The sequence below is a fragment of the Mauremys reevesii genome, linkage group 4 (assembly GCF_016161935.1).
Source record: "Mauremys reevesii isolate NIE-2019 linkage group 4, ASM1616193v1, whole genome shotgun sequence".
Taxonomy (NCBI): domain Eukaryota; kingdom Metazoa; phylum Chordata; order Testudines; family Geoemydidae; genus Mauremys; species Mauremys reevesii.
Window position 1 is genome coordinate 51967977 of NC_052626.1, and position 26797 is coordinate 51994773.

At 39.2% G+C, this 26797-nt stretch overlaps 1 protein-coding gene and 1 long non-coding RNA gene across 7 annotated transcripts in view; both read left to right on the plus strand.

Annotated features, from left to right (window-relative positions):
• The window catches only part of NOVA1 (NOVA alternative splicing regulator 1), a 222245-nt gene that overhangs the window by 51310 nt on the left and 144138 nt on the right, over positions 1 to 26797 (plus strand). The gene's annotated exons all lie outside the window — the stretch shown is intronic.
• On the plus strand, positions 8130 to 10065 carry LOC120404443. The gene is made up of 3 exons (XR_005597988.1): positions 8130 to 8268; positions 9570 to 9648; positions 10046 to 10065. It is a non-coding gene; the product is annotated as an uncharacterized LOC120404443 (long non-coding RNA).

Sequence of the window (26797 nt, forward strand, 5' to 3'; positions counted from 1 at the left end):
GAAATTCTAATGTGGAAAAGTATTTTACCCCCGCGTCCCACCTGCCTTAATGCTGATAAAGCCTTTCAGGCATCTTTTTATATGTTATAAAGAAGCATAAAATCTATTTTTAATTACTCTGCAAGTTCCTTTTAAGGACTGCATTTTCAGACATAGGTACCTAAAAAGCACATCCAGAATCTGAACACTTTACACAGAGATACTTTTACAATCCAGTACGCGTTTCATGTATATACAGTACATGCTATTTTGATAGTATGTACTGTTGAAATTGAACCATGAGTCGTATGCAAATTCATGCTGTTTTTGTACTTTCTCTGTACAGTTAGCCCCAAAGTATTAAATACAGATCCATTTCATGTAATATACTTTAATTGTTAAATCAATATTAAGTTTAATAATGGTGCATATTTATAAGGCAGTTAATGGTACTGATCTTGCAAAGTTTAAACACAGTATAAATAGTATGCTACGGTCTAACCCCTTATACTATCAAGCCTGTGTGTTTCAGGAGTTTGTTGTATGTAGTTAACATCTCTTTAAAAGTTTTCTTTTAAATATTTTGTGTAATGTTTTTACATTATACATGGCCCCACATTAAATAGTTGCATTTTTTTCTCCCTTTTTGGCTTTGCTTGTTGTAGATTAAAGCAAATCTTTGAAAAACTATGACAAACATGATGCATTATGGTGGTTTAATGATGATTGTTCTGGTCCTCAGTTTTATAGATGTTGAAGTATATTTTTAGCATCAGTTCATTGTATTTATTTCAATGTAATTTATCATAGGGAAGATTTATTTTTCATTACTTGTCACAGGCTGTTCCTACTTTTTTTTTGCTTCTACTGAATGTAAAATATATCCTGTCCTTTAGGCCCTACTTTTTTTTACATAGATGAATCTTCTGTTAGTATGTCACCCTAGTTTTACCTATATATTTATTCTTTATATTCAACCTCTTTAGTTCATGAATAGATTAGTGTTTACGTGTAGCTTTGTGTGAGACCTACATTGAGACTAGCGTTATAGTTTTAATTGCTCAGAGCTATAGAGATTGATTTTTAAAAGCAAACATATGGATATAACTAACAGGACATTTACTAACAAAAGACTGAACCTTAACGATGGATTTTTCACACTGCAGCAAATTTGAAGAAAAGAGCATGTATCCAAAAAACCCAGTATATTTTGCTGTAATTATGTGTGTGCCCATGCTACTATTGCAGATACAAGGAGTTGAATAAGATCTTTCTCCCTCTATCACCCAACTTCTTTCTGCAGAATCATGCAGTGAAGTCATAATCCTGTGTTTCACATCCATCTGTTACCATAGAAATGATTGAATAATCTAAATTTAGCTTTATGTCTTTCCTACAGGATAAAGCCAGAGGAACAAATGTTTTGTATTTAAAAGAACCCTTGTTTAAATAAAAATAACTTTTAACTAGCAAAACTAGATACTGTAGTTAAAACACATGAAAGGAAACAATCTAAATCTTAAGTAAACATATATTTGAAATATGTTTTGGTGTAAGAGACTCTGTTTAAAGACACAGCATTTGGAGTTCAAAGTACTTGACAATGACCATTTAAATTTGGAGAATCCTCACCTGCCCTTGGTGTACTGTCTTTCATATTATAAATATGTTTCCACATTATTTTTGTAATCATTTATACTTTGATATCTGATGACAAACATAGATTTACTAAAATTCTTGAATCAGACAAGATAAACAAGTAATCCAGGATGTTAAGGACATTGTTTGAAATCCATTTGTCAGCCCCCACATTACAGCAAGTCTGAAGTTCTCTTTTTAAGTCTCTCATTTTCCTGCTTCTAAATAACTGGGCAAATATCTCGTGAAGCTAGTTATTGGCTACATGTCCACAAACATAACTCAGTTTCCAGGATACCGTAAGGGCAGGTGCAAGTATTAAAGTGTTCAAAGGAGCAATATAAAAGAAAATTTGGTTAGATTTTTTTATTAGTTCACAGATTATAGTAAGCATAATTTACAGATAGTTTGATCCAGTCATTCAATTGCCTGTCATCTAGTACTTTTAAAGTATATATCACTAACCACCCCAATACAGTTGCCACTTACTACAGTAACTGTTTTTTGTTGTTGTTGTTGTTTTTCTTCCAAAGATTCATGCATTGTTGTTGGGTGGAACTGAATGTTTAATTTATTGTAAGGTTGATTGTTGCTAATAAATATTTATGTGATCTAGCTGTATAAAAAAGGGGAATAGGGGACCTCTCTTTCACTACAAGAGAGGTAAAGTATGTGAAAGTTATCTGAAGTTAAAAGGAAATGGATTAGGTAAAAATTTGCTAGAGTAGACAAATATGTAGAGACTGATAATTTTCCTTTCATCTGGTACATATTTTCACTTCCCAAGAACCAGGGTTTTCTTTACTGTTGAGTAGTGTCAGTTGATTTCATTTTGTGTGTTTACATGTGCTGTGGATAGAACAGAGCCCCCTGCACAGAACCCCATCGTGTGTATGTGTTACACATAAATACTTTTTAGTAATGTCATTAAGGCTGCAAAGTTGAGCGTGCAAAAGTTTAAAAAAAATGCCAGATTCAGACTGCCGGTGGAACCTTAATGCAGCCCACTTATGTGTATGCATTATGATATAATATTTAATTATTTGATCACATAACTATGTTTTCAATAGGATTAATTATCAAAAGATTATTAATTTCCTCCTGGTCTTTTCTATGGTGCTATTCATTATAGTATCTGAGTGCCTCAAAAATATTAATTTATTTTCAGAACCCTGTGAGATGTGGGGTATTTTAATTCCCATTTCACAGTTGGGGAACTACAGCAGGAAGAGATTAACATGAAATGCATCCACTAACTGTGGTGTCCAATTAGAGAAGCATAGTAGTTGATATTTTAGGATACTCTAGCATTCTAGAGCATTTTATATTTTCAAAGCATTGTTCCCATTGACTTCATTTGCAGGATCTGCAAACTAGACCCCACGATCACAAGTCAGGCAACCAGTAAATGAGGTACACAGTTAATTAGTGACCATCTGTGAAAAGTTTGGTTTTAAGTGACTTGGCCTGTATCACATAAGAACTCTGGAGCAGAGGCAGGGACACACTTCAGTTCTCCATGATACAATCCTTTCCCTTACTGCAATGCCCTGCCTCGTTCACTATATACCTTGCAGCTTCTGTAACAGATGAGGAATAAGTCCTACAGACAACAACCTTTTGCATGTCAGAACCCTGTTTCATTGCTAGAGCACTGAATGAAGCAGGGATCTTGGAGGGAAAAATAGTATGTGACCGATCATGTAATTAAACAATGTATCATTCTACATACACACAAGGGGGCTGAATTAAGGCAACCTTTAATTTTGGCATTTTCTAAATTTTGACCATGTGAGTTTGGAACCATAATGTCTTTCTATGTAGTTTTTGTGTGTGTAACTTCCTAGTTTTTTAAAAAAGCAAATGGCTAAAATTGAAATTCAATCATATGATGTCATATTGACAGCCCCACGGGTCATCAACAGGTTTTGGAAGCTCTAGATCCACTTGTGCAGACCTCTGCCTCTTGAGCTAACGAAGTAACATAGCAATATAGTTTGTCATCCTCTGTGTAGATCAGCACTACAGGGGGTTGAGACACAGCGCACTAGGTTTTACAGATACTTGCTGAAAGCAGAAGAATGGAAACTCAGGAATCGTGGGTTCCATTCCGTCCTCTGGTCTAGTGACTACAGATGCTTCTGCCTGTTTCCTGCAAACTTGACCCATTCTAACCTGTCTCTTCTTCATCCCTGCTCCTTATCCCAGTCCATTCTTCTCACCTAGCCAATCCCAATTTCCATTTCTCAGGCATCTCATCCCAGTCCTAGCTTTCCTTGCTCAGCCAGTCCCAATTCTGCCCTTGCACCCTGGCTCCTCAGAACTTTCTCCTTGCCCCCATTCCCTCCATGGTTCCCAGTCTTTTTCCCCTTGACTTTATCTGATCTCAGTCTCTTCTCCTCCCACTGGCTACCAGTTACACTCTCTCTCCTATTTTACCAGTCCCACTCTCCTTGCTCAGAGTGTTGTGGTCCCCTCCAGGCTCCGAGACCCAGGGTCCTTTCCCAGCCAGCCCCAGTCTGCCTCCAGCTCCCACTCTCAATCTCCTTGTCCCTTCTGCTTTACAATCATGGAGCTTCCTCCTCCACACTGCTTGGGCATCAATAGAGGAGCACTGAGAGCCCAAGAGAAATTCTCACTGCTTTTAGTTAGACCAGGTGAGGCCCAGAGCAGCCCTAAGCTAGAATTGCAGGGAAAATTCCTGGCTGAGGAATATGGATGGAAACTGTGGAGTTTAGCTCCATATCTCTAAAGTCTCTAATGAGCATGTGTGAGCTGCAGTTTTTTTCAAAGGTGTATAATTTGATGAAATTTCACGGAGACAGCAATAACTACATTCCCTCCACCTGCCAAATTTCAGGTCCCTTTTCCAAAGCATGAGGGCCTAGAGCTTTTAAAGGAAAAGGTCCCCTGACATATTTAACGTGGACAAAACAGTGCATTTTTCTCTACTCTCATACTCAGAAATGGCTGAACCATTTTGGTGGGACTTTAAAATGAAATGCAGCCAGAAATGACCTGACATGAAAAATTTCAACCCAAACAGTTAGTTTGACAAAGATAAGCAATTAAAAACAAGGTATTTTCATGAGAAATTTTGGGCAACCTTAATACTAAACAGAGCTACCACCTGTGCCTGTATATAATATATACATTCAGAAATAATACATAAAGGTACGGAGCCAGATTCTCAGCTGATATAATTGGGCATTGGCTGGTTTTCTGTCCACACATTTATCTATTACTATTGACATTTAATTTTTAATTCCATTGTCTCTGGATATTGTCATATATATATTTTTAAACTTTGGAGTAGTAGGTGTCAGTGCAGCTCCAAATGATACAGGGGTCCTCGTGAGTAAAGTCAATATCAAGGCTGTGGCCATATTGATTTGTTTAACTTTAAAAGAACTTGTGTAATAAATGTATCCCAAGCTTATTGATTCTCTCCAACCAGCTGAAGAGTAGTCATATTGTATCTTAACAAACTGAAGAGAAATCATATGTTTTTAATTTTAATAAAGTTTCTGAAATGACAGCGTTAGAGAGAATAGTGTAATGAACCTGTTGAAATATATTTTTTTTATTTCTTGTACTTTAGGTTCATACCAATTTTGACTCTTAGGAAGGCACAAGAGTACCCTTATTCATTATTTTTGTGTATAAGCGCCAAGCAAACCATTTTAATTGCTTGATGTGTCCAAAATCAGCACTAGTGCTTTTTGTGGGAAAAGAGTCCTTTGTCCCCATGTTGCCCTAACTTGCAAGAGGAGGAGAGATAAACAGTTGTTTGGTGATGGTTTTGTCCAACTTCTCTCTCCGAAAGAACTAATCAGGACAAATGTGATATGTTTTCTGATAAATAATGACTAACCAGCACTGAAGGAAGGAAGTGGTTACTATCCTTTTCTTCCCTGTAATACTAAAAGGTCCTGAGTGGACACAAGTTTGTTAAAAGGGCTTGTCTACACAGCTTCACAGTGTAGACTACAGGGGCATAAACAACTCTCATCCATGTAATCCACGCTGCCAGGGCTGCATAGAGAAACCTTAATGTACTTCAGAGTCATTTTGGGCTTGTTTCTGCTGTATTCACTGATCTAATTCATTTAAGCCCTATCTGCTAAATTTTGGGGTTAGCTTTACGTCTCATCTCAGTACTGAGGCCCTTCTCCTTTGAAGCCTCATTAGCGGGGGAATAGATTACTCAAAAGTTTTTGTTTTTTGTTTTTTCTTTTGAATATTCTTCAAATCCTTTCTTTATGGCTGAGCAAATGATTGCTTCTGTATTTCAGTGTAATTTAGAAGATATGCAAAATGTTACTTTGCATATTATTTGCACCAGATTATTTTCATGAGAAAAATCTTCATTATTTTAAGGACCACATCATCTACAGTAACTCCTCACTTAATGTCGTCTCGTTGTTACGTTGCTGATCAATTAGAGAACATGCTCATTTTAAGTTGTGCAATGCTCCCTCATAACGTTGTTTGACAGTCGCCTGCTGTGTCAACTGCTTGCCGAAAGAGCAGCCCGTTGGAGCTGGCTGGTGGGGGCTTGGAACCAGGGTGGGACGGCAGCCCCCCGTCAGCTCCCCTAAGTTCACTGTGCAGTAGCTGCCCAGCAGGCTATCAATTGCTGGGCAGTTCAGCTGTTCCTCCCTGCACTGCCATGTGCTGCTCCTGCCATCTGCCTTGGAGCTGCTCCCAGAAGCCTCCTGCTTGCTATGCAGAGGTGTGGGGGGGGGTGGAGGGGGGCAAAGGGGTGCTAATGTCAGGGTGTACCTGTCCCCTGCTCCTGCCTCCTGCTCCACAGAGCAAGGGGGGCACAACAGGGCTTAGGACAGAGGGAGCTTGCTGGCAGCAGCTGCTGTCTCAATTTGCTAATCTACTTCAAAAGGCAGTGTACTTAGAGAGGGGTCAACGTACTTAAGGGGCAATATATTTTATATAGTCTTTTGTCTGGTGAAAAAAATTTCCCTGGAACCTAACCTCCCCTATTTACATTAATTCTTATGGGGAAATGGGATTCGCTTAACATCATTTTGCTTAAAGTAGCATTTTTCAGGAACATAACTACAACTTCAAGCGAGGAGTTACTGTATAACACAAATGCACAGTATTGTATGTAAAAGCGTATGGTAAAAATCCTTGCTTACCGTGTTGGGAGTATGTAAGCACTTGGGATCTAGAGTGAAGTGTGTTTTTCAAATATCAGTAGGGTTGGGGGCTTTGGGGAGATAATTTGTAAATAGCAAACTCATGTATGCTGAAGCTTTCTGTAAGAAGAAGAATATTAGGTGGATTTCTCTGGTAAGTCATGAAGGAAACTTGTTTTTGTTTTTACAAAACGGTAGGTTAAAACCAGCCTAGTAGCATAACATCCGGATGTCTTGAGTTTTATTCCACCAATAATAAAGCTCTGCATGATTTTATATAGTTTTCCAGTAGGTCACTTGTAGAGTTTAAAAAAATTGTTATGAAACAAAGCTAAAAAATGTTCAACATGAAATAATAATCTTATGTTGTTTTATAAAGAAACTGAAAAGGATTACAGTTTGTGCCTTAGACTTTCTTGTTTCAGTTTAACATAAGCCGCCTTGGATGAATGCGAAGACACATTAAAGCCCAATTTTCAAATGTTAGTAGTTACAACACTTGTCTGGATCAAACTTACAGATATTTACTAAATTGATGTTGGCCATTTAAGAAACTTTGAGTTAAATTTTAAAAGCAAGCAAGAATATTTAGTCTGTAAATGTGTTGTTTGTAAAAGCAGCAGGCACATCTGTGGCACAGTATAAATAATACATACTAATAACAAAATAGAGGTAAATAATTAGATGATATGTAATAGTTTTATTTCAAACTAATGAATGTAATTGCCAGTGAGAATCATGATTTTTACATGGGAACCTATTCATCATTATTACCACAGTAAAATAACTTTTTATCACAGTGTTAATATTTATTGGGTGTAGTAAATGGTACTAGAACACTTCATCAGGAGGAAAAGAAAACATTTTTGAAATACACCTCTACCTCGATATAACGCTGTCCTTGAGAGACAAAAAATCTTCCCGCTTTATGGGTGAAACCGTGTTATATTGAACTTGCTTTGATCCACCGGGGTGCGCAGCCCTGCCCCCCGGAGCAGTGCTTTATCGCGTTATATCCAAATTTGTGTTATATCGGGTGGTGTTATATCGAGGTAGCGGTGTACATTTTAAATAGGAAGGTCAGTGTTTCCTAATCAAATGCCATTGCTTAGTTTTCCACAAGTGCTAAAACTGCTGTGCTGAAATACAGGATCAAAATGATTATGAATGCTGATTGCGTGTGTGTGTGTGTGCGCGTGTGTGTGTGTGTGTGTAAGTCATTTAATTAGTGTGGCAGAAGTACACACAAACTTAGTTTTCTATTCCCTTTTAAAATAGCTCTTTATTTACAATTATTGTAACTGTTCTCTTTATTCCTTATTGTATACAGATGCCCCTATTTTACCTAGTCAACAATACAGATTATCTACTCAATAGGAAAATTTCTCTCCTATGTGAAGCCTAGGTTGAAATGAGGATTGCATTTTGCCATGAAGACACTGAGATTTGTGGTCAACCTGATCTTCTATAGGAGCGAGTTCCACTTTCTTAGGTTAGTCACCAAGAAAATTCTCTCATAACTTGATATTGACAATAGCTGTCATGAGAGATCATGGTCATGTGGGACAAGGGTGTCCCTGAGGTAACTTGGTCCAGTCTTAGGGAGGGTTTTGAAGGTGAGGATTGATGTTCCATCTGGGAGTAAAGAGTGGAACAATGAGGTGATGTGTTCTCAGCAGCCTGTGTTACTGAGCAGAGATGACTGCTGTCTTGTGAGTCAGCTTGTAGCTTTGTTTTTTTAAAGGTTGGTGGTTTCATATATATGTACAGATAATTACAATAATCAAATCTAGAGGTCATGAATATGTGGTTTGGAAGATTGGATACTGAGGGCTTGTCTCCATTACCGGCTGGATCAACGGGCAGTGATCGATCCAGTGGGGATCAATTTATCGTATCTAGTCTAAACGTGATAAATCGACCGCTGAGTGCTCTCCCTTTGACTCCGATATCTCCCCGTCTTCCCCCTCCCCCAGTGTAGATCAGGCCTAAGTAATATAGGGAGAGGTTGGCTGCATTGAGCTTTAGTTTATTAAGTACTGGCCACTTTGTAGCATGAATTATGGTGAGTGGTAGATTTCCTCCAAATGAGCTGTTGTTAATCTCAATTATTATGGGTTTTAGAGGTTCTTATCTCTCACTGGCTGAAAAGGGCTTAAAACAGAGTTGCAAATGGTGATTTGTTTTACTGCAGGGTTTCTAAGACTTCCTTTTTTGTGAAGCAACTACATTTATTGAGGAAATGTATCGTGTAATGCCTCTGTCTGTGGTATAGTTCCTGGTGCCCCAAGAGACTGCCCATGGACACACCTTCACATTCAACACATCCATTCAGAGAATTGGAACTCAGTGTGTGGGTTGAGGGTCAATAGTTTGAGTATCGGGTCCTGCTCTTTTCTCCTGTCCCTTCACAAGGGAGGGAATGGGGCGTGTGTGGAAGGGATCACTGGTGGCAGTATGGGACCTGGAGAAGGATGCTGTGCAAGTTGTGCCTCATTTACCTAAATCTTCTCATGCGCATATCCCTTGGTGAATTGGAGGAAGGGAATGGGAGATGGATTTTATCCATATACCACTCACATCCACGGATGTGTGTTCTGCATCCAGGCGGAGTCCATGAATAAGGGGAAGGACAAAGGATTTAGGTCTTATATTTGAGAGAACTCTTAATACTTTTAAAATATGTACAGCGGCTAGGTACTACAGCAAAGGGTGCCATGAAATCTAAGTGGGTATAGAAATGCATGAGATGAATTTGGAGAGATCTGTATTGATATTCAACATGTTCACCAGATGCCACGAGAGAAACTTCCAATTTCACTGGGATCTGTTTGTTGTCAGGAAGGAAAGGACGTCTGCCTGCAATGAGGAAGTAAGATGAAATGTTATGGTACGGCTAAATATGAAGTTATTTATAGAGGTTTTTTTTCTTCTTTTTTTCAAGTCCATGATTGGTCTTGTTCTGTCCTACATCTTTTTAAGAATTTTAAAAGTGAATATTTAACAAAGCAAACAAAAGCTCACTAACTCTACTGTGAAAGCATTATTTTCTGAATAGTACTTTTACTATGCTTGAATGTTATGACAAGCACAGTACTAGCTCTGCGAGGATGTTTATGTAACTTAATATGCCACATAATATCTTAGCAACTGGAAATGCCTCTTGCGTGTGTTGAAAGCAAGTTTGGATAGTTAGATTTATTTCTTACTGTGAGTACATGGCATGTATGCTAGGCTTTAACTCTTAGCAGAATATATTTGTTTTACAGGGTCAAAATTTCAGTGGTGGTATTTTCTTAGAGGACTGTGGACATGCTTCGTAGAATAATGAAGGAGAGGAGAAGAGATGATTTGTAGGTAGCAAACTGGCAAAGTTCTGTTTTGAAAGCTTTTGGGTTTGTGGCATCATTGCAATAATATAGTAGAACCCCTGATTTATTAAATAATTGGGAATTGAGTTCATAAAATTAAACATCTCAAAATAACAATAGGTGCAGTGCATAAATTGCAGTGTATTGCAACACATCACTTATTGTCCTTCAAATCACTGCATACAATTTCTAATTGAAGGCATTGGAATCTAAAGAGATGTCGACTTGTTCTTCATCAACATCACTTCTGTTGGGTGATTTTCTGCTTCCCTCTCTCCCTCACCCAATCAGGAAAATGGTTTGTATAACTGGTCATTCATAAGGATGGTGTTCGTAAAATCAAGATTCTACTGTAATTGTGTGTTATGGCATCTAGACTATTTATGGATATCTTTTCTTCTTGTTGTTGTTAATAAAATAAATATTCTACAAATTTTCATTATTTAACAAATTTCTACAATTATGGCATCTTGATGCTTTTTCCAAAATGTATAGTCTAATAAAAAAGACACAAATTAATTATCTGTACTCAGCATCCATAAATAGAATGCATAGTAACAAACTTGATTTTTATAACCATTGCATTTGTTGTTTAAGACAACAAAACTCCAAAATCATTTCTTTTCACAGTTTGCCACTAAGTAAATTTCCAACTTTGGCTGATACTTTGCAAGTAAAGTTTTAGTCCAGAAAGGATGTGTACAGTTGACTTAAAATCCTTGTTTAGATTTTATGATTCAAATCCTGAGACCCCTTTCTGGTATTAGGTGCCTGCCTTCTCTCATAGCCCTGCAATTTAAGAAGAGGAAAAGAGAGCTATTGTCTGTCGTATACTAATTTGATTTTTGGTTCAGTAATGGTGGGTATCCCTTATGATATCCTGAATAATAAAAACATTTAAGAGTCACTCTAAAATGGTACTATTTGCATTTATGGTGGTAATAGGATATTTCTCCTGCAAGATCTCTGTGGCAATCTATACTGGCTAGCTACTCTTGCTTGCAGGATGTGAAGGTGTTCAACCATAGACACAAAACGACCCAAATGACTTGTCCCTTTGGCATCTTTGCCCAGTTTTCTGCCTTTGTGCCCGAGACCAGAGCAGTGCATCTCCCACAGAAAGTGAGAATTTGTGGACAAAATTTGCTGTTTAGTTTACTGTAGTGTTATTTCTCTTTCTCTTCTTTAAATTTCTCTGACAGCTAAGCAGAACCTCCTGAAATGTGTTACCTCCTGAGCTCCCTTACTGGTTACACATGCTCTCCCAGAGTTCCCCCTAGGTTGTGATCTCTCTGGGTTTCTAGTTCAGCCCGTTTGGGGACAGTGTTGCAGGAAAGCAAGGAACAGAGAATTAGCAAAGGAATTTCTTAAGTCACTTTACTCTTAAAAGCACTTTGGAGTTACAGATCTTTGAAAAACAACAGAAGTCCTGAGAGGCTGTAAGCGTGCGGACTCACCCCTGCGGCGCCTGCTGCTGGTGGTCTCAGGGAATTAGCTCTCCAGCCATTGGAGTGCCCTCTGCAGACTGGTGTCCCGCTACCGCTTGGCCCCCATGCCCCTCCCGGACCTGGTGCCTTGTTATCTGGAGCGCTGCCCCCTGGCAGTAACCCCTCAGTCTTAGGGTCTCCCCTCCCCGGGGAACTCCCACCCACTATCCCCACCTCGCCTCAGTATATGGCTACTGCCAGTCATTGTCTAGCCTCTGCACGCTGGGGCAGACTGCAGTATAAGCCTACTCATCACTGGCAAGGTTGGGTTTGGACCTGCTGCCTTTGCCTACCCCTGGGCTGCCCTCTGCAACCCCCAGTACCTATTAGCCCAATGCTAGGCTGCAGCCTGGGGCTTTCCAGGCTGGAGCTCCCAGCTCCTCTGCCTTTCCCCAGCCCTGCTCCAGTCAGGTACCCTGTCTCTAGCTTCCTGCAGCCAGGCCCTTCTCCCTCTACAGCCAGAGAGAGACTGTTTGCTTGAGCTTGTGACTCAAGCCTTTATAGAGCCAGCTGGGCCCTAACTGGGGCGTGGCCCCAACTGAGCCTGCTTCCTGCTCAACCTGGGCTGTTCTCCCAGCCCTCTCCCAGGGCTGGTTTTAACCCTGTCAGAGCTGGAGCGGGTAACCACCCCGCTACAGAGGCACATTTCCCTGTCTGATCTTAGCCCTTCTTGTGAGTCTGGGGTTTGTCAGACTGGATAGTCTCTCTCTTGCCCTCTTTCTCTTGCAAGCACTTCTTACCTATGGTGGTGGTCAGCATCCTTACACACAGCAATGCATACATCTTGAGTCTGTTTCTTTGCCATGTACTCCACTGGGACTCTCCAACCCATTCCCTTAGTCATACATGCCCCATCTGTAAGTCCCTTTCTAGAGGAACTGTTGTTCCCTGGGGGTGTTTCAGCAACTGAGAGTCATTCAGAGTTAATAGCTCCATGTAGTTCTCCCTGATAGTTCTTCAGTGAAGTCAGACACTTTTCGGATACTGGGCACTGTTTGATACGCTGGAGGATAGGGATAGGATCCAGAGGGACCTAGACAAATTAGAGGATTGGGCCAGAAGAAACCTGATGAGGTTCAACAAGGACAAGTGCAGAGTCCTGCACTTAGGACGGAACAATCTCATGCACTGCTCCAGACTAGGGACCGAGTGGCTAGGCAGAAGTCCTGCAGAAAAGGACCTAGAGGTTACAGTGGATGAGAAGCTGGATATGAGTCGACAGTGTGCCCTTGTTGCCAAGAAGGTTAGCAGTATTTTGGGCTGTATAAGTAGGGGCATTGCCAGCAGATCGAGGGACGTGATCATTCCCCTCTATTCTGCATTGATGAGGCCTCATCTGGAGTACTGTGTCCGGTTTTGGGCCCCACACTACAAGAAGGATGTGGACAAATTGGTGAGAGTCTAGTGGAGGGCAACAAAAATGATTCGGGGGCTGGAGCACATGACTTATGAGGAGAGGCTGAGAGAGCTGGGATTATTTAGTCTTCAGAAGAGAAGAATGAGGGAGGATTTGATAGCGGCTTTCAGCTACCTGAAGCGGGGTTCCAAAGAGGATCTAGACTGTTCTCATTGGTACCAGATGACAGAATAAGAAGTAATGGTCTCAAGTTGCAATGCGGGAGATTTAGGTTGGATCTTAGGGAAAACTTTTTCACTAGGAGGGTGGTGAAGCACTGGAATGTGTTACCTAGGGAGGTGGTGGAATCTCCTTCCTTACAGGTTTTTAAAGTCAGGCTTGATGAAGCACGTGCTTGGGGTGGCATGCCGCGGGGGGGCGCTCTGCCGGTCGCCGGGAGGGCGGCAGGCGGCTCCGGTGGACCTCCCGCAGGCGTGCCTGTGGAGGGTCCGCTGGTCCCGCTTCGGTGGAGCCGCTGGACCAGCGGACCCTCTGCAGGCACGCCTGCAGGAGGTCCACCGGAGTCACGGGACCGGCAGAACGCCTCCCGCGGCATGCCGCCCTGCTTGGGGTGGCAAAATGTCTAGAGCCACCCCTGCTGGCTGGGATGATTTAGTTGGGGATTGGTCCTGCTCTGAACAGGGGGTTGGATTAGATGACCTCCTGAGGTCCTTTCCAACCCTAATATTCTAGTAGATTGGTTAGGCATGATTTCCTTTTACTAAAATCATGTTGACTCTTCCTCAACAAATTATGTTTATCTATATGTCTGAAAATATTGTTCTTTATTCTAGTTTCAACCAGTTTGCCCGGTACTGAAGTCAGGCTTACAAGCCTGTAATTGGGATCACCTCTGGATCACCTCTTAAAAATTGGTGTCACATTAGCTATCTTCCAGTCATCTGGTACAGAAGCTGATTTAAATGATAGGTTATGGACTACAGTTAGTAATTTTGCAATTTCACATTTGAGTTCCTTTAGAATTCTTGGATGAATACCATCTGGTCCTGGTGACTTATTGCTGTTTAATTTATCAATTTGTTCCAAAACCTCCTCTAATGACACCTCAGTCTGGGATAGTTCCTCAGATGTGTCACGTAAAAAGAATGTCTCAGGTTTTGGAATCTCCCTCACATCCTTAGCCATGAAGACGGTTGCAAAGAATTTATTTAGTTTCTTTCCAATGGCCTTATTGTCTTTGAGTGCACCTTGGTTGTTTAGCAGGCTTCCTGCTTCTGATGTACTTTTTGAGTCTTTGGCTAACTCTTCCTCAAATTCTTTTTTGGCCTTCTTAATTGTATTTTTACACTTCATTTGCCAGTGTTTATGCTCCTTTCTATTTCCTCACTAGGATTTAACTTCCACTGTTTAAAGGATGCCTTTTTGCCTCTCACTGCTTCTTTTACTTTGTTGTTTAGCCACTGTTCCAGACATAACTTTTTTATTTTATTTTTTTTAATTTAGGGTATACATTTAAGTTGAACCTCTATTATGGTGTCTTTAAAAAGTTTCCACACAGCTTGCAGAGATTTCACTTTTGGCACTGTATCCTTTAATTTCTGTTTAACCTCATTTTTGTGTAGTTCCCTTTTCTGAAATTAAATGCTACAGTTCTGGGCTGCTCTGGGGTGGCATGTTTTAATTCAGTTTCCCTTTAGCTGCAGCGTAAAGGGAAACTGAATTAAAACAATCCAATGAATAATGAATCCAGTGAATGAACAATCCAGTCATAAAAAAGTGACTGAAAAAAGTTTTAATTGTTGAAAAACAATTTGACTCGATAATCCTGTATAGCTCCTCTAGTTATACTAGTTGTACATCTCCACACGTGACATTAATCTGTTTTTATTTGCAGAGTGCATAGTATTTTTTTAAACTGTTGTCTTCTATTTACCTTGAGATGTGTATGCCTTTTGTTTAAGTAGTATGCATTTGATAACACCACTCATGAAGAATAATTTGTACTTTATTTTCAAAATCCAAGCCCCACTGAAGTCAATAGGAATTTTGCCAGGGAAGGATTTCGCCCATTGTGTTTAATCTTAAGGATCCGATGCTGACAAAAACTGGAAAAATCAAACCAAAGGCTAACTCAAGTATATCCTTTTTCTCCTCAGTAGCATGAATTAGGCTGTCAATTCAATCTTTCTTTTTATAGTCTGACCTACAGTGTTATAAGGCATTATTTTATACGTTGGATAATGTCTTGTTACTTTCAGTTTTGAGCCATTTTCGCAAGTTTTACTGAAAATTGGTTTTACACAATAATTTTATACTGTGCTAAAGCATCTGTTTGCAGTTGGTAAACATGGAGTTTGCACAGTGTATTGTGAATTAAGCTTACAGTCCCTAATTAACATTTCTGTTATCTACCTGCTGGCATTCCCATGATGATTACTAAACACTGAAGTGCAGAAAGAAATTGAAAGCTTTGGAACTCATTTTTCATATTGAGAAATTTATGTCTTTATCATTACAAGCTAAATGTCTGTGGGTGCATTGTGAAGAGGGAAGCTATGCAAAATACGGTAAGCTAAATATTTGGTAGACAGAATTGATGTTGTATTTCCCTTATAGTAGTGAAACGTAATACAAATATATATTTGAATCTTGGAAGAGTGATAGTATAGATGTATTTTGGCTTTGATATTCGTAACTATTAAAATAATTTAAATGTAAAGTTTGATGTCAAGGATTTTTTAATAAACAGGATTATAAGTATAGGTATTTGTCAAATTTGAAAATTAAGTAATAATATGGTGGTTTGAGTTGGTCTGAAATGTGATATAAAGGTGATTTGAAATATTATTTCAGTCATTAGAAAAAGTATTTTGTAGTCCGTTTTACTGGTTTTTTTGTTTGTTTGTTTTCCAAAGACAGGCAAAGATGGGCACTACTGAAAGTGGGAGCTGCAAAAGAGATCATTGTGGTTCTCTGAACCTGAAGTTTGTTTTGAACCAGCCCAGGCCCACCTTACATTAGAGCAGGATAATGCATGCAATAAATTATTGTTATCCCATTTAACTCCAGTTAGGAGGAGACATTGGTGATTGGTATTTCTCTTTACAGTTTCTTTTATTTACAAAGAACATACAAAGTCCCGTGTCTCTGAACGCGGAAGGAATCAAATACCAGGAAACCCAGCAGCAAAACCACTCTTTTTAGCTGCACCCCCAATCTAAAAATCTGACCCCAAGCTTCTTCCACAGTCATACATTGTGCTTTCAGCTGGCTGTCCGATTCTCTGAGTTCTGAAATCCCTCACAGAGACCCACACCCACACACTTACCCTTACCCAAACAGAACTCAGCAAAGCCCCTCCATCCTCTCAATCCAAAACTCCCAGGAGGTTCACATACTCTTTTTTTGTTTTAGGTGGAGGCCTGTGGTTAATTAATCTTTATAGTTATGTTAATTGAAGGGTTTGTTCACACCCATTAATCTCATCCAGGTTTGCGATTTATCCAGTTACCAGTGCCTCTGAGCATAACAGTAGACAGGCTGCTGATGTCTCTCAAAGGCCTGTCTGCCAGCTGGGATTTTTCAAAATGCACTGTGTTCCAGCCACACAATCTCTCTGTCCCCAGTGCCAGGAGCTGCATGATGGGGACAGTTGCATTGGAGCTGGCTGTTCCAGATGGGGACTAGGGAAATCCTTAAAGAGGGAGATCCAGATGCTTTCCAGTCCTTGCACAAGGACTAGATCACAGCTTTGGATCTGGCTTCAGCAAATCTGATTTATATTTATTGTATATGCAGTTGGCTTAGTATTGTTTGCCTGTGATGTTGAGGTACGGGCACAAAATTAGTGTAGAATTTTTTTTTCTTCTGTAAAGTACTTGGGAAGGAGGGGTTGTTTGTTTTGAGTTGAGACTATATTATACAGTGAAGTAAGAGTCTTTTTTTTAAATATTTTATCTAAGATCATGTTTACAAAGGTATCAAATAATATCTGATACATATTGTATTGGCAGTCTACCTTCTGTCTTATTGGAAGGGGATGGATCCAAGAGGTCTTTTGCATCTTTAATTATGTGATCCTAATGTTAATAAGGTGAAATAGAAAAAAGCTGTTGGGCTCTGGACATATTTTCAGTAAACCAGAGTTGCTGAAGGACTTAATGTAAGCTCCATGGTATATTGATTTTATGAAATATTTGCTGTGAACAATCAGTGCTTTAGATGAATTCTTGTTAACCACCATTGCATACACTGCAGATTGTAAAGAAAAGGCGAAGGGACCGTTTGTTAGAAAACTACTATTAAATACCAGGTTTCTTGAAACAGTACCTCTAAATATTTTTGCCTATGTGCTTCTCTGTACTGAAGGCCTGTTATCAAGCAGTTTTGTTGTTGCATTGGTGACAGCAGCTGAAAAGGTGTAAAATAACATGGCATTAAACCTGAATTTGTTCTTTAGAATTACTGATTATATTTTTGTGATTTATATTCTTTCCCACAACTTTTTTGGAATGCTAACATGGCTGGAGAAAAGCTAAGGTAGTACAGAGAACGCTCCTTTAGAGAAATCCTCACCAACAACATGATTGTGTCATCCTGGAAAAAATATATTAAACATAGAATCGGTTGGAAAATTCACTTTGGTATCACCGCAATATAGCTTGCACTAATAAATGTATCTCTCTCTCTATATATATATATATAATCTATATTTTTAATTCACTATACCTTCCTTGTCCTCCTGTAACTGTCCACCATGCCACCATTCCTTCCTTCATCAGGCATTTCTTTAAAGCCCACCCTTACAAGGCCTTAGGGGAAATATCTCACTGTTGCCTGCCACTGGTGTCGCTTCAGCAATAATTGCAGTGGTAGGAGTTTTAGTGTAGAAGTTTATTTATTGCTATAGTCTCAGATTGCAGTCAGTATTTTTACTATGGTATTCTCTAGACCTGGTTTAGACTACACAGTAGTAAAAAAGCTAGTGCCTTGTTTGCACTAAGCTTCCACTCTTGCTACCACTGATGGAGTTGCGCCAATCGTTATGCAATAGTGGGAGAGTTTAAACAATTTTTTTTTTAAAAAAGCACTAAGGAAAGCATAGCTCAAGAGGCTTATAAACTTTCCCTTTCCTCCAATTAAGTATCAGTAGCACAGATTTGAAATTGAGCGTGCAAGTGATATTTAAAAATCAATAAAAAGTAGAACAAACAAGACATTTCTGTCTTCATTGCTTAGTTGTTTTTTTTTTGTTGTTGATCCCGTTACTTTTTCCTCAACTGTATTTTTCTGTTTAGATTAAACCTCCCTGAAGATATAGACCTTGTCTACTTACGGTTATGGAAAGCACCTAGTACACCTTATTATAAATAACCATGTATCTTAAGGGCATGCAACCTAAAAGAAGGGGCAGCAGGGAAAGATCATGGCTACTGACAAAATCCTTTACTCCATGTTAAAGCACCATTATAATCATCACCAAAATCTTTTTCATAAATAGTTCCAGAGTGCCAAGGACCCAATGATCCAGTGGACACTGGTATTTTATATTTTTCAGGACCACAATGGAGCTGAGCTGATCCTGCCAACTTCCTCTACGTTTTCTGGGACCATGAAAGAACTGGCAACCCTACCTTTTAATACTGATTTATTTTTAGTTCATTTATGAAAACTATTCAACAAATCCCAAGATCAGAGAGTAATTTGTAATAACTTGTAAGCCACTGTTAAAAAGGAATTAAAATGAATAGCGCTTCTTGACACTGACAGTTTTAAATTGCTATTGTTTGCATCAATTTAGTATTTTTAATATTTGAATATTAGCATGGGATCATCAGAATTAAATATGGAAAAGACCTATTGAGTCATCTAGTCCTTCCCCCTTTAAAAGATTTATACACCTGAGGAAATTAATGTATTTTCTGTACATTTAAAGGCTTGAAAATGTGACTATATAGTGAGGTTATTTTTGTGCTTTCTGTATTTTCTGTTAATTTGCCTTATTTAGATAAGTGCCATTTAAAATATATCCTGACATGTAAGCTTTTTGTGATTTAGTTCACATAGTAATGTAAGATTATTTGTTTGTATTTCTACTCACTTTTTTTCTGAAGTACATTTTCATTTTGTTAAATATAAGCCTGTGTATTAAGTTGTGTATTGCACAAATACGTTTAGGGCCCAATCCAATTCCTGTTGAAGTAATGAGAATCTTTCCCTTGGCTTCAATGGAAGTTGGATCAGACTCTTAAGCCAGAGCTGTCTGTAGCCAGCTTTTGCACTGTATTAGTCTGTTGTGTTGAGAATGATCTGCTACATCAATAAAGCCCTGGCTTCTTTGTACAATGAAAGTCTTTGGAGAGAAGGGGTTACCATGAAATATTGTTTATTCTTTGTTATGATTAAACAAGATGAATATTTTTTCATCAAAATGTTTGTTACTTAACAGATACATAAATAACTGGATTCTGTTTTGTTTTTGAGCTTGTTTGCCCTGTTTGTGAGACTAAATAGAGGAAGCTGGGATGAGAACAATAAGACGTTTTTTCTGGATTTCAAGATTTCCCTAGTTAATATGCACGCCGTAGAAGGTTAATTCAAGAGCCTGATTTTTTTTTATATGTAAGGTAGCATATCTCAGATTTAATACTTTGTTACTATTATCTAATTATTATTTGTAGTTCTAAAGAAAACACTTAACTGCCAAGAATCACAAAAACATAAAATATTAAGCATTACTTCATGCAGAGAGCTTATTACATTGGTCCTCTATCTGCACTGGCTGCCTGCTTATTTCTGAGGGTGGTTTTAAAGGTATTTTGGTTTTGACCTTTAAGTCCATGAATAGCTTGGGTCTTGGTTGTGTGAAGGACCATCTTTCTTTTTAGGTGTTACCACCATAGTTATCATCAGAGAGATGCTTAAGCTACCAAGACCCTCATTTAAAAGACTCATAGTGAATTTTCCATGTTGGATCAACGGACTCTAGAATTAGCTTGCCATCCTGATCTGCCAGAGCCTAGATTTGTTAGCATTCAGAGCACACAAGTCTATCTTACCCGCTGTCTTTTCCTGAAGTTAGTTGAGGATTATTGAGGGCTTATAATTTTTATTATATTTTATTTTATTCTTTTTTTTTTTAGGTGAGTATTATTATGATTTGGGTTATTTGGCTTCAACTAGTTATATTTTGTGACTTGTTTTTTGTTTATTTTAAATATTGTAAAAAAACCATTTCTTTGATATCTGGGGTCTGTACACCTGGGCTTTTGGTTTGAAAATCTGATCCTGGAACATCAGATCCTATATTAATTTAAATATGTCTCAGCATAACCAGTATGAATAAAAGTTGGTGTGAGATGAATTATGTACTTGCTGACATTTCAGTTTGACTGGCAGAGGAGGATAAAGTGTGTAAATTGCATATTTCCGTGTTCACTTTTGAATTTTTAAATGATAGTATGTTCTGTTTAGAACTTTACCTTTGTTTTTAATAATTAATTGATAATTGCAGTCGATAATATACCACATTGCTTTCCATCATGTTTCTGTAATTTGTGTTCTGTTTTTCCCCCAATAAATGCCCCTATACGCACACAATATTTTTTGTAGATAAATTACATTCTTCATTTGTTTTTTTTATTTTTCAAATCTGCAGATTGGATTTAGTGTTGCATTTATAATGTTGAGTGGACTTGTTCTCTGTCTGCTGTTGTAACAGAGAACTTCATATTGAATTTTTAATGATTTTTTTCAACGAGTTCAGTAAACCAAGTTTGTGTAATTTGCTAAAAATGTTTGCATAATTAAAGACAGTTACAGTATAATGCACTCTTATGCCTCTTCTAATCTTAAAATCAAATGTAAAAATATCTTAAACTAGTTCTAGAATGCATAAGAGACATTAACTGTTACTCTAATTATTTGTCTATTTATACAGTTTACTATCTTGTTAAATGATTTTCATTTAGATAAATGGAAAAAAGTTAGAATTTTTAAATATGACTGTATTTTCTTATAAAATCGCATAATCTTTTGAGCTAAAAATGTTTGAGATGTATTTGCAAGAAAATTTAGTATATTTGTATATTTTTATTTAAATGTAATTTTGATCCTAATTATTTTATTTGTAATATTTAAATATATTTTTCTTTCTTAATAACAACAGCCAGTGACTATGAGAACAATATACACCAGTATTGTGGTAGTACTCACCTTGTACTATGCACTTCCACATGGCTATGTGGACAAAATTCCCTATCTTGAAGATTTCATGCTCTAAGAAAAAAAAGCAACTTATAAAAGTAGGTGGAGAGTGATAAAACATGCAATGAAAAATATAAACGTCTTTGAATACAAATACACATCAACAATACCCAGTACCCTTCAGTCTAGACAGTGTCAATTAGTGAACTTTGTGTAGGTGTCTTGGCAGGGGTCTTCAGGAGAGATTTGAAGAAGTCCTATCAGGTCAGGTCTGCCCTACAATATTTTGCTGGTATAGGTGTTCTGTAAGGGATGTGATGAGATGTGATTTATGTCAGACATAGCTGTACTGGCAAAAGCTACTAGTGAAGACACAGTTGTACCTGCAAGACTGTGCTTTTGCCAGCCTAGCTTGTTTCACTTGAGGGGACTGGAATAAGCTGTGCTGGCAAAAGCTGCGTCTACACTAGAAGTGCTTTGCCAGGATAGCATTCCGATATACCCATACTGGCAAAGCCCTTCTAGTTGAGACCTGGCCCCAGATCAGTCCAGGATGGGTGTTCCATGCATGAGGATCCTGACAGCAGAATTGCGTTAATGCCTTTAATCTTCCTGGGAGATGCTGTATGTTTGTTTATAGAGCAAGTGTACTGTAGCTCCACCACAGTGTAAAGAAACATGCTGTTAACAGTGTGTGAGTCTCAATGCAGAAATCGTTTCAGGAGCTATGAGTGTTTAAAACAGGAAAAAAACCAGTCGTCTGCTTTGCTATTGAGGAGTGCAGTCTTAAAGAATTTAAAAAAAAAAACTCTTCCAGGCAATATTAAGAGTATATTCTTCATTTTATATGGAGCATATACAAGTCCTACTGTCCAGGCCTAAAATCTCAGCTGGCTGCTGTGGAAATCCACAGGGGAAAGAGAGAGAAGAAATCTCCCTGCCCAAGGTCATGGTGTGACAGCAGAGCTGTTGCAGGAGGCCATTCCAGCCTAATTAAAGGAATAACTGATACGGGTTTTGGCAGAGAGGATGTAGTACTCAAGGCTCCATGCAGTGCCTCCCCTTTCCATCTCAAAATGGCCCCAAGAGCTACCATTGAGGGAGCCACAAGAGGCCTGGACTCCTTAATGAGCAACACATGTATCCCTTGCACAGTGTCCCCAAACCTGCCAATCCAGTACAGCACAAACGAGGGGCTTGTCTATGCTACAAAATTAGGTCAATTTAACTTAGGGCAACCTACATCCACCGCAGTAATTCAGTCGGCTGTTAGTGTCCACACTAACCTTCTGCTGGTGGAGCGCATCCTTACCAGGAGTCCTTGCACCGACTGAAGTGGAGCATTTTGGAGCACTGACAGCCACGTGGGGCTCAGATCTGGAGCCCACCATCTGGCTGAGGTGACAGCCCCAGCTGTGAGTCCCCTGCAGGCTCAATTTCACAGCACGAACAACAGTGCAACTGACATTCTTGTCAATTTCATGCTCCTATTGTCTCTGCTCAGAGCTGCTGCACTCTGACAGCTCTTGGGGACAGCTGGGCTGGAGTAGGGAGCCTGGGCAGCAGCCTAACTGGGAGCCGGGAGCCAGGCGCCCAGGAGGCAGCAGGGAGAAGGGAGCCTGGGGGGCAGCTGGGCTCCACCCAGACCTCCACCCCCACCCGCCCTGGGGTGACAGCCTGAACTTTGAGCCAAATGCAGGGTTCACAGCAGGGAACCTTGGAGCCTTTCTTGTCAATTTCCTGGCTCCAGCACAGCTGTGAAATTGGCAAGACACTGCATTTCCCTAACTATACTGACATAAGCCCTATGCCTCACCTACTATGTCGGTGTAGTAGTGCACTTACATCAGTGACAGGCTGTATTATGCATACTGACATAGATCGCCGTACGCTGCCTTATATCGACCTAACTCTGTACTGTAGACCAAGCCTCTATTACAGTGTCAAAGAACTCACTTCACTTGCAGAAGTAAAGGCAAGTGTCGATCTTTTAAAAATGAAATAAGGCATATAGGGGATCCAAAATTAATGACCGTAAATGTCAGTGTCAGTTCACTGTTTTGTAGAGATTTTTAATCTGTCAGCTAATTTAGTTATTTTCTCAAACACAACTAAATATAGGATCTGTGTTTAAAAAAAACAACCAAAAAACAAAAAAAAAAACCCTATTTTTGAGATTCACTTTTATACTCCCAGTCTAAGCCAAGACCAGAGAAACTGATGCTTTTACACTTCATATCACTAATATATTAATCTATAATACTCTGCTTTTGTTTGTTTGTAAAAAAGGATACAAGACCCAGACAACAAATCATTGGGTTTACCTCACCTTGCTTCTGCTTTCTCAGTATGCTTCTTCTATTTAATAATTTATGACAAAAGGTGTCATCCAAGATTCCAGTACATTACAGTCAAACACTTAGACTGTAGATGGACCATATTTAAGAGTTTAGAAAGCCTTAAAGGGAGACTAGGTCACTTATGGTCAAATGCTAGAGATTATGCTACTTTACCATTGCAAACTAGTAGAGTGGAATAGTGAAATTTTATGACAACCTTTTATCTACAAACACTGATAGGTTAGCACTTAAAGAACCCTATGTCTTTATTCCCTGTCAGATCGCTGTGATTTTTGAATGAAGTACAGCTGATGGAGGAATAGGGGAAAGAGGTCAAAGTACCAGTGGTGAAAGATTCATTCTGAATCAGACTGTTTGCAGCATAACAAATTTTTACATTCCTATGCTGAAGTGGTGACAGACATACTGTAAAAGTGATTCCTTTTCTCTACCATAACATCAGCAAAGTCTCATTTATTATAACTGTTCCAAATGATGAATCCAGCTTTCCTTGATTCTGTTTCACACTTGAGTTTAATTTCAGTATGAGAAAATTTCCAGCTCTTTTGCTGGAAAGGTCAATTGGACTTGTACTGACTTAGCTGGCATTATGGGACAGTGTCAGGCAAGAGTCTAAAAATGCTCCAACTTCTCTGGCTGAATTTCATCCTGTTTTTGTTCGTGAAATCTTTGTTATATTGGGGAGTTATACTTCACCACTTCTGGACCTCACCTGTCATGTCTGGGAAAGATTTTTGGGGTCAGATTTGGGTTTATAATTGACCGTTAAAGTTTTCCTTTGCAAAGCCAGGTTGCTAGCTGCCCTTGAATATCAGTGGTAAAGCCCCTGTTCAAAAAGCTACCTTTTTAATATTAATGACCTTATTATTCATAACACTGTTCAAAATCTCCCATTTTTGAAGAAGTTTGATAAATTGTGGATGTAATATCCCCTCTTGCCCTGACAGATGTTCTTGTAAGCCTTGTCTTTGATACTGTTGGTCACAAAGATTTGTTGATTCACCTGTGGAGACTTCCAGGCTAAATAGAAAGGCAGTTCAGTTAGCTCATTATGCCTTCCACTTGGACTACCCCTATTGACATATTGAAGCTGAAGTTAGTAGTGAAAAAATATTGTCTCAACTGAGTGGGGTAAGCCATTATAAGTATGTAACACTAGAGCTTCATGCTCTGCACCTGCTGCATTTTCAGTTTTAAGCATATTTCAGATTGTTGGTTATGCCCTTTAAAGCTCTATATAGACTGGGACCATATTCTGATCACCTTTCTCTCTGTGTGTCTAGGCTTCCCATGTATCTATCTATCTTCTTATATGGCCCTCTTCATCACCTCTCATTTAACCAAAATAAAAAAAAATGAAACAAAGCTCGCTCTTGGTCTCTACTGTCTCTGCCTGCAGGAGCAGCTTGAAAGTAGCATTGTCCCCCCTCTTTTTCCTGCTTCTACCCTCATAAATGTGTGAATAGTCCTGTGGAAAAGCTAAAATGAACAAATGGGTTTGGTATTTAGCTCTTGAGGCCATACAGTTTAGTGATTAGTGGGAGTGAGTTCCAATGTATAATTCTGGCTCCTGTTGATATTTTGTCTCCTAAACGGATCCCTCTCTTCTCCCTCCCCCCCCCCCCCCCAGCCCCTTTAATAATTCTGGTGGAGCATAGCTGTTGCTGGAGGTCATGACTGCACAGGGAGACATGATTATTCAGATAACTAAGGCAAATATTATAAAAAGCTTTAACCATAAGGGAAGAGACATTGAATTTAACTCAGTATTTGATGTGGAGCTAGTGTAGAGAATGGAACATCAGGATGATGTATTCAGTGACCTATATTGCTAAGCGGATGAGCTGCTGCATTTTGTACCAGTTGAATCTTTTTTTGGCTGTTTGACTTCATGCCCAGATATAGCGAATTGCAATAGTAAAGCATGGATGAAGGTCACAAATTACTGTGGCAAGATCTGTCTGATAGAATGGGCACAGTCTACTTACTAGTTACAGGTGGAAGTGCTGGTCTTTTACAGCCATTGGAGTTTTGTTAATCTGGTTTGCTCTTGCTATCGTTTCCTGGGTTTAAACATTCATGGCATTCTACGTATTAGACCCAGGCCTTTCAGATCTGTTTCCTTTGAGAGGACCATCAGGTTCTTTAGGTTCAATATTTTGAGCAAATCTTTGATTGGCTCCTCCTGATGCATCGTTCTTCTTCAAGTAGTGTCCCCATCAATGCTCACTTCAGGTGTGTGTGTGTGTGTGTGTGTGTGTGTGTGTGTGCGCGTGCGCGCACTGTGATGTGTTTGGTCACAGAGACTCCCCTCAAAACTGTCACTTGATGAGTTGGGATACCAGTGAGAACAACCCTCCTGCCAGAACAGGTGCCCCTCCACTCCTGTGTGGCCGAGTTAGACACTCCAGTCAGCACCAGCGCAGACCCAGAGGTTGGGCCATGCCTCTCTGTAGTTCACTGAAACTGAGATTCACTCAGTCTAGGGGCTTCTCAGTTAACAGGGACTTTCCCAGCACCCAGTGTTCAGCCTTTCTGGGAGCCTGAACCCCAAATAAATCCATTTTAATCTGTATAAAGCTTATATAGGGTAAATTCATAAATTGTCTGCCCTCTACAATACTGATAGAGATGCACAGCTGTTTGCTACCCCAGATATTAATCACTTACTCTGGCTTTATTAATAAACAAACATAATTTCAATAAGTATAAAAAGTGGGATTTAAGTGGTTTCAAGTAACAACAGACAGAACAAAGTAAGTCACCAAGCAAAATAAAGCAAAAACATGCAAGTCTAAGCCTGATACATTAAGAAACTGATTACAGGTAATATCTCACCCTCAGAGATGTTCCAATAAGCTTCTTTCACAGACTAGACTTCTTCCTAGTCTGGGCCCAATCCTTTCCCCTCGTACATCCTTGTTAGTTCCAGCAGATATCTCAGGTGGTAAGCAGGGGTTTTCTCATGACTGGCAGCCCCTTTTGTCCTGCTCTACTCCCTTTTATAGTTTTGGCACAAGGCAGGAATCTTTTGTCTATGCTTGTCCCAACCCCTGTCTCATCAATGGAAAAGTACAAGGATTAAGATGGATTCCAGTGTCATGTGACATGGTCATATGTCCTGTCAGACCCCAGCTCCATTCTTCCTGGTCTGGCCCACAAATACACAGGAAGGTTTGCAAGTAAACAGAGCCATTTACAGTTAATTGATTCTGAAGCACCCTTAATGGCTTCCACTTAA